A 13,607-nucleotide genomic window follows, 5' to 3' on the forward strand; every position below is an offset into this window, starting at 1 on the left:
ACTTACATACAACACCCACTGCTCCTCACAAGTGCCCTCCTTAATCCCCATCGCCCCTTTAACCCATCTCCCTGCCCACCTCGCCCCCTGTAACCATCAGTTTGTTCTCTAGAGTTAAGAGTCTGTTTCTTGGTTTGCCTCCCCCACCCCCGCCACTGTGTTCATTTGGTTTGTTTCTTAAATTCCAATATAAGTGAAATCTTAGGGTATTTATATTTCTCTGACTGACTTATTTCACTTAGCATTATATTCTCTAGTTCTATCCATGTCATTGCAAATGGCAAGATTTCATTCTTTTTGATGGCTGAGCAATATTCCCTAGTAATGTATACACCACATCTTCTTGATCCATCCCAAATGTCTAGCACGTCTTTTCTTATCGTCTCTCTTCTTTCTCTTTGTGCCACAATCATGCAGAGGCCTGAAGCCAAGGTTAACATGCTGGGAGAGGAACGTTAGAGAAACAGAGGAAATCTAGTATTCCCCCTTCTCCAAGGGTCAATATCAGTCAGGGCTGCAGGAAGGGAGACAATCCTATTTTATTTTATTTTATTTTTTTAAGAAGCTCCACTTGAAATCCAGGCTTTTATATCCTTTTCTCCAGATTCAGAGGAAGATGTCCCTCCGTCCCACTCCCTTTTTTTTTTTCCTTAAAGATTTTATTTATTTATTTGACAGAGACACAGCGAGAGAGGGAACACAAGCAGGGGGAGTGGGAGAGGGAGAAGCAGGCTTCCCGCGGAGCAGGGAGCCCGCTGTGGGGCTCGATCCCAGGACCCTGGGACCATGACCCGAGCCGAAGGCAGACGCTCAATAGCTGAGCCACCCAGGCGCCCTGACAATCCTATTTTAAATTAAGATCGTTACATGGGACAGGATGTTCTAATTTCTGAATCTATCCTGTGCTTTGAATTTAAAGTGGTTGTACAACTGTTGAAAGTCATGGGTCCTACAGATTTTTAATCTAGGGTCAGAAAAAAATTTTTCACTACTGAATAAATTTTAAAGGGGCAGTGGGAGTCAAAATAAAGATGTATTTTGATTACATCCCATATGTCGTGCTTGATTAACTTGTGTAGAAAGAAATCATCAGGGGAAGCAATAGCATCTCTAACTACATAACTAATAAGCTAAAATGTAGCTACATCAGATAGGAAGGGAGCCCAGTAGACTTGTGGATGCTGAGCTGCGTGCAGCCTGTGGCTGTGTAAACTGTGGCTGCATTTATTTGTTCTCCATTTCTTTTAATCAGTATTTTAGATGGAGTAAGGTAATATATATGAAAGTACTCTGCAAGTTATAAAGTTGACAGAGATGCAAATTGCAATTTTGTGTATTTTTTATATTGAATTATTCCAATAATTATTACATTTATTTCACAAATTTGTTTTCTGATGCAGATTCTATCCTTTAAAGGATTGCATTGTTTCATTTATAATTTCTGGCTTGTATTAGGGACATATTTTTTTTTTTACATAGCATTTTACAGGAGATCTTGGTAAGGTTTTCAGATGTGGATTTTTTAAGTTTAATTACAACACTGATGAGGAGACAGAAATAATTTTGAATCCTGTTGAGAGAATCTAGACAACCACAATCTAGATTTTTCTAGTGAAAAATCACTACAATAAAATCCAATGCCAGTAGAGTTGACCCATTAGAAAATAATCAGATCACAGATTTTTTTAAAAAATTCAATATAAAATTTTAAATTCAATACATAACTTTTGGTATAATCTAAATTCCTTTGTGGAACAAGGTGAGATAAGTAAATACATAAATACATCAACTAGATCTACAATATGGTGGCATTTGTGTACATTTTAAATATACAGAATTATAATAGTTGCATATATTATATATAATTTTTATGGATTATATTAAAAGAATACACAAATAGATTAGAAAGTTATATATCAAATTTCTGGTAGCAATTATGTAGGATTAGAAGGTAAGGTATTGGGAGGGGAAGGGGACTGGGGGAGAGTTTCAGAAAAAGACTCCAATTTTATTTGTAATATTTTCTGTCCTTTAAGTAGGGAAACCTTGAATGAAAAGTAACAAAGTACTAGTAATTAATCCTAGATGGTGGAATCATGGGTGTCTGCTATATTATTTTTTAAGCTTGTGCTTATTGCTTATTCTTGCTTATTCTTTGCTTATATTGCTAATTTTTCAGAAGAGTCAAATAAGTGAAGGCACTATGAAACATAGTGTATAAGCTGTGCTTTCTACTCTGGAGGAATTTATAATTTAAAATGAACAAGCCAGCCTGAAGTGGGACAGATGGATGGTGAATGAAGACCTGAAAAGAATGTCTAGGTTGTACACACCATGAGATATAGAACCTGTTTTTGTTATTGAGTCCTCAGCACCTTACACAGTGCCAGATATATGGTAGAGGATCAATAAGTACATATGGGTCTGATCTGAGGTCAGAGATCCAAAGAAAAAGATAGACTTAATTAATAATCCTTATGCAGGTTATCAGTTGCCATAGCATGTATATAATCTGTTGCCATAAGGTTTGAGAAGCACATAATGAACTGCAGTCTCCCAGAAAACCATGAACCTGTGAAAGATGAAAAGAATAAATAAGTTACTATAAATGAGAGAGCTGTAAGGTATTCTTGACTCACCTGTAGCCTTTGCATATTTTTACTGCCAGAACGAAATTGCTCCATGTCACCTTCCTGTTGGAAGTGTTCTTTGAAAGCCACTTGAATTGGAAACACCTGTAGTGATTTTAAAAAAATGAAGTCTTCTGACCGCATTCCAGACCAACCATATCAGATGCTTTAGGTGCTTCTTGTTGAGAACTGTTTGCTATGGAATAGTGATTTGATAGTAGATCCTAGCATGAAACATTAGAATGGCACAGCCTCAAAGTCCTCAATTGTGAGACTATATTTCAGGAAGTATGCAACAGAAGTCCTATAGAATTAAATAAAAACCTAATGATTGAAGAGAGTGAGAAGAGAAGCCACAGATTGGGAGAAAATATTTATAAAAGATACATCTGATAACCGTTATTTAAAATATATAAGGAACAACAGTAAAATTCAACAACAGTAAAATGAAAACCTCAATTAAAAAATGGGCAAAAGACCTAAATAGACACCTCAACAAAGGAGATATACAGATGGCAAGTAAGCATATGAAACAATGCTCCACATCATATGTCATTAAGGAATTGCAATGAAAAACGATGATGAGATGCCACTACACACCTATTAGAATGGCCAAATCCAAAACCCTGACAACACTGAATTCTGGCAAGATATGAAGCAATAGGACTCTCATTCACTGCTGGTAAGAATGCAAAATGGTCATTTTGAAAGACAGTTTAGTGTTTTCTTACAAACCTAAACATACTACATGATCAGGAAATGGCACTCCTTGCTATTTACCCAAGTGAATTGAAAATTATGTCCACAGGGCGCCTGGGTGGCTCAGGTGGTTGAGCGACTGCCTTTGGCTCAGGTCATGATCCTGGAGTCCTGGGATCGAGTCCTGCATTGGGCTCCCTGCTCAGCGGGGAGTCTGCTTTTCCCTCTGACCCTCCCCCGTCTCATGCTCTCTCTCTCTCTATCTCATTCTCTCTCTCAGGTAAATAAATAAAATCTTAAAAAAAAAAATATGTCCACACACACAAAACTATACATGAAAAATTTATAGAAGCTTTATTTGTAATTGCCAGAACTTGGAAGTAACTAAGATATTCTTCAATAGGTGAATGAATAAACTGTGGTACATCCAGACAATGGATTATTATTCAGTGCTAAAAAGAAATGAGCTATCAAGCCATGAGAATACATGGAGAAATTTTAAATGCATATTACTAAGTGAAAGAAGCCAGTATGACAAGGCTACACACCTTATGATTCCAACTATATGACATTCTGGAAAAAGATGGAAAAATATCAATGGTCTTGGGAGGAGTGAGAGAGATAAGGAAGGATGAATAGGTGAGATACAGAGGATTTGGGGGCCAGTGAAACTTCTGTATGATGCTGTAATGGTGTATACATGTCATTAGACATTTGTCCAAACCAATGGAATATACAATACCAACAATAAACCTAATGCAAGTTATGAACTTTGGGTGATAATGTGTTAATGTAGGTTCATTGATTGCAAATGATGTATGACTGTGGTGTAGGATGTTGATAGTGGGGGAGGGGAAAATAGGGAGTACATATACAGGAATTCTCTGTACTTTCCACTCAATTTTGCTGTGAACCTAAAACTACTCTAATTAAAGTCTGTTATTTTAAAAAGCCCAATGATTGATTCCTTCATTTATTTATTCATTCATAAATATTAATCACATGCCCATTGTGTGATTGACATTCTGTATAGTATTAGGCAAACAAAGAATGCTAGTTTAACTGAGAGAGATCAGTAGATTATAATGTGATGTGATAAGTACTGCAGTTGAAATAGAAACACAATGTTTCAGCAGTCACTAATCCAGCTAAAGAAAAAAGAAAGATGAAAGGAAAAAAAGCTACTAACTCAGCTTAGTCAGTTGGAGAAGTTTTAAAGGAAGTAAGAGCTGAATTGAGTATTGAAGTATGACTATGAGTTTTCCAGTTGAAGTCTTTCAGGGAAAGGCAATAGAAGCATTAAAATATGAAGAACTGGGGCGCCTGGGTGGCTCAGTTGGTTAAGCGACTGCCTTCGGCTCAGGTCATGATCCTGGAGTCCCGGGATCGAGTCCCGCATCAGGCTCCCTGCTCGGCAGGGAGTCTGCTTCTCCCTCTGACCCTCTTCCCTCTTGTGCTCTCTGTCTCTCATTCTCTCCTTCTCAAATAAATAAATAAAATCTTTAAAAAAAAAATAAAATATGAAGAACTGTAGCAATCATGAAATATGATTGATCAACTCTCTTGAATGTCATCTACTGGCCCACGATCATCATTCTAATTGTGGTACCATCGGTTATTTTCTTGATGGTGAACCTCCACATATGTAATGGGTAAATGAAGATACTGATGATTATGAAAATTGGTATTATCTGGCTTAGGTGTAGAGAAGAAATTTACATTAAGATATATTAAAATATTGTCAATTTTTAATTTTAATAAATCTGAAATGTATGTTTTTCTAGCTATCCTAATTTACATAGTTTAGATTTAATTAGACTAGAATGGAATATAATGGAGTCTCTGCATTTGTTCAGTAAATAAATGTTTTAGTCAATAGATTGTTTTTTTAACAGGGTGTTTGCTTATGATGCTCTTTACATCAGTGATTAATCCAATCTAACATCTTAATGGAAGGCACTGTTTCCTTTCCAGCTAATGTGATAAACACCAACAGTTCAGCAATAACACCTTCATTACATACAGTGAAGTCTAATAGTAGACCGGTTGTACTCTCTTGCTTATCTTTGGTTCAGTGGACTTCAGCCATTGAAATAAACTCTTTAAAGACAAATAAATGGTGTACTGCAGTGTGCGTGAATGCTATTACTGTCATAAACTTGGACATAGCTTTTCATAGTCATTCAGGGTGGCAAGGGCTCTAGATTTGATTTCAGTTAACATTTATTGCTATATGCTTGGCTGTGTGTTGGGCACTTACTATTATTTTTATTCTTTTTTTACTGTATGTTATCTGTAGGGGACTGATGCTTTTATATTTAATGTAGTCTTACATTATGATTTTGGGAGCTGAGTGTGGTCACCTTCCTTTACAGAATAAGTTTCCTCAAATACCTCTCTTCCCCACATTCTCTTATGCAGTATCCAATCTATGCAATATTATAAAGATGGTGATTAGAAGGGAAGACTATTTTCCATAATGAGGTATTTAGTGAACAGAGTACATGGTGGATGTTGAAAAAATAAATTCTAAGCAAAATGATGAAACAACGCAGAATACGTTAACTCAAGGAATTTGGGGTAAGCTGCTGGGCAATAACAGAATAAAAAATAATTAATGAGGGCTCAAGAGATGTCTAGACTTTTTTCAGTTCAATTTTATGGAGCATCTTTTTTTAAAAATTACAAAAACATTTTAGGCATTTTAGGAACCACTATCAAAACAGTTAGCGGTAAACCAACAAAGCTAACAATACTTGTTGTGAAAGAGTCTTGACTATCCTTGATGACTTTCACAAATGATTTTTAAAGAACCGTTCTAACCCATTCACAGAAACATCTGTTGAGTAAGCACCTGGCACTGTGGTACAGAGGTGAAGGTCAGGTGCCTGGCCTTCAAGGAGCTCACAAAAAACTAAACTGATCATTACAATAATGGCCATAACAGCAGCTTACTGTGCACTCAATACGCCGAGCTTCATTCCAAACATTTTACACTTATGTCCTTTCAGCTTCACAATAACCCCAAACTATAGGAGCCATATTAATTCCGTTTTGTGGATGAGAATCACAAAGGCACAGGGAGGGTGAAGACACTTGCTCAAGAGCACACAACTAGTGTAAGACACAACTGAGAATTCCACTAGAATCTCTCTGCCCCCACATGGCTTACCAATTTGTTCTTCCACCTTGGTTTAGGATATAGAGTTAATGGCTGTGATACATGAACTCCCACAATAGTGATGCTACCTAGAAGAGAGGTACCTAATTCTAGACAGAAGAAATAACATGGACGTATATAATACATTAGAATTTAGGGGGAACTCTAAGTAGTTCATGTGGCTTAAGTATAGAGCTCATGAATGTTAGGAAAGGGAGGAAGAGAAGTTGGCTGGGGCTGGATTATGAGGGTTATGGGAAATTGTGAAAGATGGGTAGAAGAGTAACATGTTTGGGTTGCATTTTAGATAAAAAGGGAACAAAACAGGGAGACAAGTGGAAAGGCTAGTAGCATAAACCAATCAAGAAGTGGTGAGGGCCCGAGCAATAGCAGTAGAGATGAAAAGTACAAAAAACTTTTCTCAGACGTAGTACTATGGAAGAAGCAACAAACCTTGGTGACATATTTAGTTTGGAGTGAAGGGACAGAAAGCTATAGTCTCTCAGGTTTTTGGCTTGGAGGACTGGGTGGAAGGTGATGCTCCTCCCTCAGTAAATCTGGTGTGGGGAGGGGGAGGGGAAGAGGGAGGGGGAAGAGAAGGTGCTGGTTAAACTTGGAATTCACTGGTTTGAGTTGGCTGGTTATGTAGATCTGGAACAAAGCCTACCCCAGCCATCATCAGCATATGGATGGTAGTTGAAGCCAGGGGTTTAGATGAAGTCACCCAGGGAGAATTCATAGAATGCCAGCATTGAGGCCCAATAGTGGAACCCTGTGCAACAGTAAAATTATTTTTTTTTAAAGATTTATTTATTTATTTTGAGAGAGTGAGAATGAGAGAGAAAGAGAGTACATGAGAGGCGGGAGGGTTAGAGGGAGAAGCAGGCCCCTCGCTGAGCAGGGAGCCCGATGCGGGACTCGATCCCAGGACTCCAGGATCATGACCTGAGCCGAAGGCAGTCGCCTAACCGACTGAGCCACCCAGGCGCCCAATAGTAAAATTATTGAAGGGCAGGAACATGAGGACCCTGGGAAGGAGTGGCCTGACAAAGGAGGAAAAGCAGGAGGGAGTAGTATCAAAACAGTTCCTTTTGGTTGAGCACAATAGCACGTACAGAAGAGGTGCTAGTTCAAAAGCCCTGAATACTCTAGTTATAGAAACTTAATTCTATCTCTAATTTCTTTAAAATTACTTTCCCAGATGTTCCTGTACTTACTCATTAAAATATTTCTGATCTCAAATCCTCTGTGATTCCTCTCAGGTCAAACTCTGAATTCATGGGAAGGTGAAGTTATGCATTCATAGGAGGAAATACCATAAGCCGCATGTAGAAAATGTCTTAACAGAGAGCATTCTGCATAAGATACCCAGAAGAATTTTCCTTAATGATCCCTGCACATTTATAACCTTTTCTCAAGTTAACTGACATACTCTACTACCATGTTAGGTGTAGACAGAGGCAACAGATAGGGAGAAAATATCTCACACATCAGGAGAACAAGAAATGATGAAAGGCAAAGTTGGGCATAATTTTCTTTTGGAACCTGAAACACCTGCTACATTTCCTGGAGCCTAAAATGGTTTCTGTTGCTTTCACTATTGCTCTAACCATCTGCTGAGCTGCAGAGAGGTGGTCTGCAGCAGCTGAAAGCCGCTACAAATGCTTCAAGTCGGGCTTGTTGGCACAGTAAGAAAGCCAGCGATGTGTTGGTGCCAAATGCAGGTCCTGTTTCTTTCCCTTTGCTGCCATGAAAAAAATTAACCAAGGCCTTAGGAGCTGCCGTTGACATAAACATGATTTAATGTCTTTTTAGCATTTTCAGGACCATAGCATTAGCAGAAGCCTTGGAGATGTTTAAGAGTGGAGTCTCGAAAGTAGTTCTCTGGCAAGGCATTTTAAAGCAGATGTCGTGAGCATACTTCAGTGCAGCTGCCTATTAGGTGACAGCACTTCAAATGCATAGAATGTGAAGGAAATGTACATTCTGTCTTCTCTATAGGATGGCAACCAACACCTGCCTCTCTTAAGTGTGGGTCCAGATTTCCTGGTCGTTGCCTGCTCTGCCTTTCGTGTTCTGTGCTTTTCTCCAGCGTGAAGAAAGCCCTGATTAAATTAGGAGAGCTGTCAGTATGAATCTGTAGATGCAGTATCTGTGCAATCATTTATTTACATAACTATCTCTTTGATTATACAGGGAGCTTCTTGAGACTTGGGGCCAGAACTTTTGCGGGTCTAAATCCTGATTGCACTTCTTACTAGTTGGCGAACTTGGGCAAGAGACTTAGATGCCTTGAGTCTCAGTTTCTTCCATGTGTATCTCACTGGCTTTGTGATGCCGAATGATGCTCCCGTCTTCAAAAGTACCTAACTGGGTGCCTTGCTCATGGTAGGTGCTCAAAAATGGCTATGGAATAAAAGACATAGAAGCTCCTGTTGTAGGGTGAATGTGAAAATTTGCATTACATGTTTGCCTTGTAATTGTATGAAGGCTCTTCTTCTGTGAAGCAAGGGCTGTGGCTAAAACGTGAAGGGATATGCTGGCCTGCTCGCTATTTGGTTAGTGAGAGAATTCAGAGGAATCTTACCTTACCGATCCTTTAAAGAATTGCAGAGTTTGGACAGGATCCCTGTTTTTACTCTTTATTTTTTATTTTTATTTTTTTGGGAGAGAGAGAGAGGGTGGTGGGTGAGGGACAGAGAGAATCTTAAGCAGGCTCCATGCCCAGCACAGAGCCCCACTGAGCTCAATTTCACAACCCTGAGATCATGATCTGAGCTGAAATCAAGAGTTGGATGCTTAACTGACTGAGCCACCAGGGTTCCCCATGATCCCTGTTTTTAGATCTCTATCTGTATTCCCTTTTCTCTGTCTCACCAAAATGTACTTTTGTTTTAAGACACTATGCACAGCTATCTGCTTTTTGGAAGGCTAACTTAAAAACCAATTTGTATTGGTAAGTGGCTAAAAATGGCTTAAAACAGTGCTTTTTAAAACTGTGTTCTGATACTTCCTAGGGATTCTTCAGGGAAGTCTAATGAAGAGTTGCAGGATTTGGAGTTTCAAACCAGTGATTCTGGGTACTCCACCCCTAACCCTAATTTTAATCAGAAACGTTCTACTTTTTATAAAATAAGTTACAAATATATATGTATATTTTCTGCTTAAGTACATACATATATATTTACTTTATTAAAGAACACGTTTTACTGTTTTTAAAAAGATTAATCTTTAAAGACGATTTATGATTACTGACTGACTCCTTTCAGCTCATGTACTTTTGCTATGAGACTCAATGATTTTACTAACAGGGATTCTAATCCTAGAATCCTAGCAAATGATAGGGGGAAGTGATAGTCACTAGGGATCACCGTGTGGTTGCTAAGATTTACTTCAGTTCCTTCTTTGATAGGGTTAATAGATTGGTAATAAAGCATTTGACACGGAGCATTTGAACTTAGCAAAGTATATCATGTATTCTCATGGATAAGAAGGATAGGTATGAATCAAGTGCCTTATAATTAAGTGAATAATTGACAGAATATTAACCAAAGGACCTGTTTTATAGATAAGCACCCATCTGGAGAGAAATTTCTATTGAGAGTCTCAGGGTTGCGTTCCATAGTCTTGTGATATTCCCTCCTTTCAGAATTTGTGACTTGGGTGAAACTAAAGAGGGAAGTCTCATCAAATTTGCAGATGACAAAACTAGGAGGGATAAAGAATGTGTTGGATGGCAGAATTAGGATCCCAAAAGATCTTGACAGGGTGAAACATTTTGAAGTGAAAAAACATAATGAAACTTAACACGGATAAATATGAAGTCCTGTACTTGGGTCAAAAAACAGAAATATGACTGCACTTTCTGGGGATGATGAAGTTGTAGCTTCTGAGCAGAATGTGTAAAAATGCTTAGAGGTATTAGATGACAGTCATATTTCTAGAAGTCAACAATGTGATGTGGATGTCCCCAAAGCCATTGTGAGTTTAGGGGATGCATCAATTGAATAAACAGAATGTAGAATGAAGATGGGCACATACCTGCTTTTCTTAAGGCTGCTCAGATTTTGCAGGAATCATGTACTTCTCAAGGTAGACAAACTGAAACACGTTCAAAAGATACTGAATGTAAATCCTTCAAACTGTTGCATGAGAGGGTTCTGGCCTGAGCTTCAGGGAATAGAACTATATGGCCTAGAGACAAGAATAGGATGTATCAGGGACTCCTGGGTGGTGCAGTTGGTTAAGTGTCTGACTTTTGGTTTGGGCTCAGGTTGTGATCTCAGGGTTGTGGGATTGAGCCTCGTTGTGGGGCTCCGCACTGAGTGCAGTCCGCTTGGGATTCTCTCTCCCTCTCCCTCTGTCCCGCTTGGGATTCTCTCTCCCTCTCCCTCTGTCCCTCCCACTCGTGCTTTCTCTTTCTCTAAAATGAATAAATAAATCTTTAAAAAAGAAAAAATAGGATGTACCAAATGCATCATCTAAATTTAAATTACTATCATTTAGAAATTTTTGGTGTGACCAGTGGGGAGAAGTCAGATCGATGAGAAATTTCAGATTGATGGACAGTAACTCGGTATAAGGAAGAATGTTTCAGCAGTAAGAACTAAGAAGGGTGCAGTCTCCATGAGATAATTTGTTCTTTATTATTATTATTTATTTATTTGAGAGTGAAAGTGAGAGAGAGAGAGAGAGAGAGAGACCGGTCATTGGGGGGTGGGGGGAGGAGCAGAGGGAAAAGCAGACTCCCCACTGAGCAGGGAGCCCAATGTGGGGCTCCATCCCAGGACCCAGAGATCATGATCTGAGCTGAAGGCAGACGCTTAACTGACTGAGCCACCCAGGTGCCCCTAATTTGTTCCTCTCAATGATGGTACTGGATTAGACTGGACTGCCAGTGTCCACCTGTAGAACAAATACATTTTAAAAGATGGTCTAATGTGATAGCTTGTGAAATCTCTCCTAGCTTAAGATTTTATGACATAAGATAATTTTTTTAAAGATTTTATTTATTTATTTGAGAGAGAGAATGAGATAGAGAGAGCATGAGAAGGGGTAGGGTCAGAGGGAGAAGCAGACTCCCTGCTGAGTAGGGAGCCCGATGCGGGACTCCATCCCAGGAGCCTGGGATCATGACCTGAGCCGAAGGCAGTCGCTTAACCAACTGAGCCACCCAGGCGCCCCTATGACATAAGATAATTTAAGACACAGTAACAACCATGTGGGATGATGTTTTAAGGCAAAATGGCTCTTCCTTCACTTTTCACCTTAAATGCAACTTCATAATTGCCTCTTTCCCATTTTAGCTAAAAACATATTCACATTTTTAAATTTAGGATATTATCAAAATTACCTTACCTTTTGGGGTGATTTGGTGGCTCAGTTGTTAAGCGTCTGCCTTCTGCTCAGGTCATGCTCCCAGGGTCCTGGGATCGAGCCCTGCATCGGGCTCCCTGCTCGGCGGGAAGCCTGCTTCTCCCTCTCCCACTCCCCCTGCTTGTGTTCCTGCTCTCGCTGTGTCTCTCTCTGTCAAATAATAAATAAATAATCTTTTAAAAAATTACCTTACCTTTTTACTTTTCAAAATTTTATTTTTATTTTTTATTTTTTTAGGATTTTATTTATTTACTTGAGGGAGGGAGAGAGAGAAAAAGAGAGTATGAGGGGAGGAGCAGAGGGAGAAGCAGAGGGAGAATCTCAAGCAGACTCCCTGCTGAGCACAGAGTCCGAAGTGGGCTCTATCTCATGACCCTGAGATCACGACCTGAACTAAAATCAAGTGTTGGACTTTTAACCGACTGAGTCACCCAGGCTCCTCTACTTTCCAAAATTTTAATTTTAAATTCCACAATAGAAAAATGTGACTGAATGAAACAATTCTCAGATTCCAGACAAAGTTGAGTGCTTTAGAAAGCAAGTAATAATAAAATTTGAAAGAACTGCTTCATGAAAAACTCTGGATAATTAAATAAGCAAACAAAAACAAACCACAATAGTTTTGCCTTCTATAAATGTTTCACTTCACAGACTCAGTTTAGAATAAAAGATGTTGAAAAGAAATGTCTTTATTTATTTTCTAGGTAAGAGATACTCTGATATCTTTCTTTCTTTCTTTTTTTCTTTTTTTTTAGTTTGTCTTTGACTCTGCCAAGCCATTCAAACACCATACGCCTTTAATTAGGTAACCCAGCAAAATGCAGTCTCCTAACAAAGGCAAGTAGTGATTGTAGATACGCCAATCAGGACTCTTAATTGCAAAGAGTAGAAGAGATTCATCAATGGTGTGGAACTTGAGCATGCATTCAGAATTACCTGAAGAGGTTGTTTAAACACAGATTGTTGATTCAGTAGGTCTAGAGTAGGGCTTAGTAGTTTAAATTCCTCATAAGTCCTCCGGGGATGCTGCTGGTACTGATTTTGGATCATACACTGAGGATCATGTGTTAAAAGATAGCAGAGGTTTTCAGAATTCTTGGGAGTTCTAGAGGAACAGACTGGAGGTCAAACTTTTAAGAACCATGTCTCATACTCTATTGGGCTTGATGAGGAAAATTTTGCCTGTTCTGTTGGTACCATCAAGCTGTGTATTTCAGGAATTAGATTTTTCTGCAACTACTAGTGATGGCAGGGATGATGCCAATTCTGCAGCAGGAATTCAACTTGTATCCAGTGGTCCCTCCAAAATCCAGTTGTCTCTGATTTTACCCACCCCATGTTCCTGTAGTAATGAAAAGTCTTCCCCAAGAAAGGTCAGGGTGACCTGACTGTTGGAACCAAGATTACATAAGGTTATGTGGCTGGGTAGGGGAAAGAAAGGGGACTGGAGATTTTGGTACTTTCTCCTACATTGGAGAAGCAGGACTCATGTTTGCAGAACATACATGTCAATATTAGAAAATTCTACTACTACATTAACCTCAGTAGTATACTTTAAAGCTTAGGTTAATTTATGGACTTCAGATTTCTAGTTCTGTGGGACATCTGAACTCAGGGTGAGCAAATTTCTTCTGGAAACTGACATGGGTGATGCTATGCAAGTGAAGCTATGCAAGTTCTTCTAAATGTGATCCAATTGGTATTCTATAAAGGCTTTTATATGAGAAATGATGCTGCATACC

The sequence above is a fragment of the Eumetopias jubatus genome, unplaced genomic scaffold (genome assembly GCF_037043125.1).
Source record: "Eumetopias jubatus isolate StellerSeaLion01/CBP00866 unplaced genomic scaffold, mEumJub1_p1.0 scaffold_15, whole genome shotgun sequence".
Classification (NCBI taxonomy): domain Eukaryota; kingdom Metazoa; phylum Chordata; class Mammalia; order Carnivora; family Otariidae; genus Eumetopias; species Eumetopias jubatus.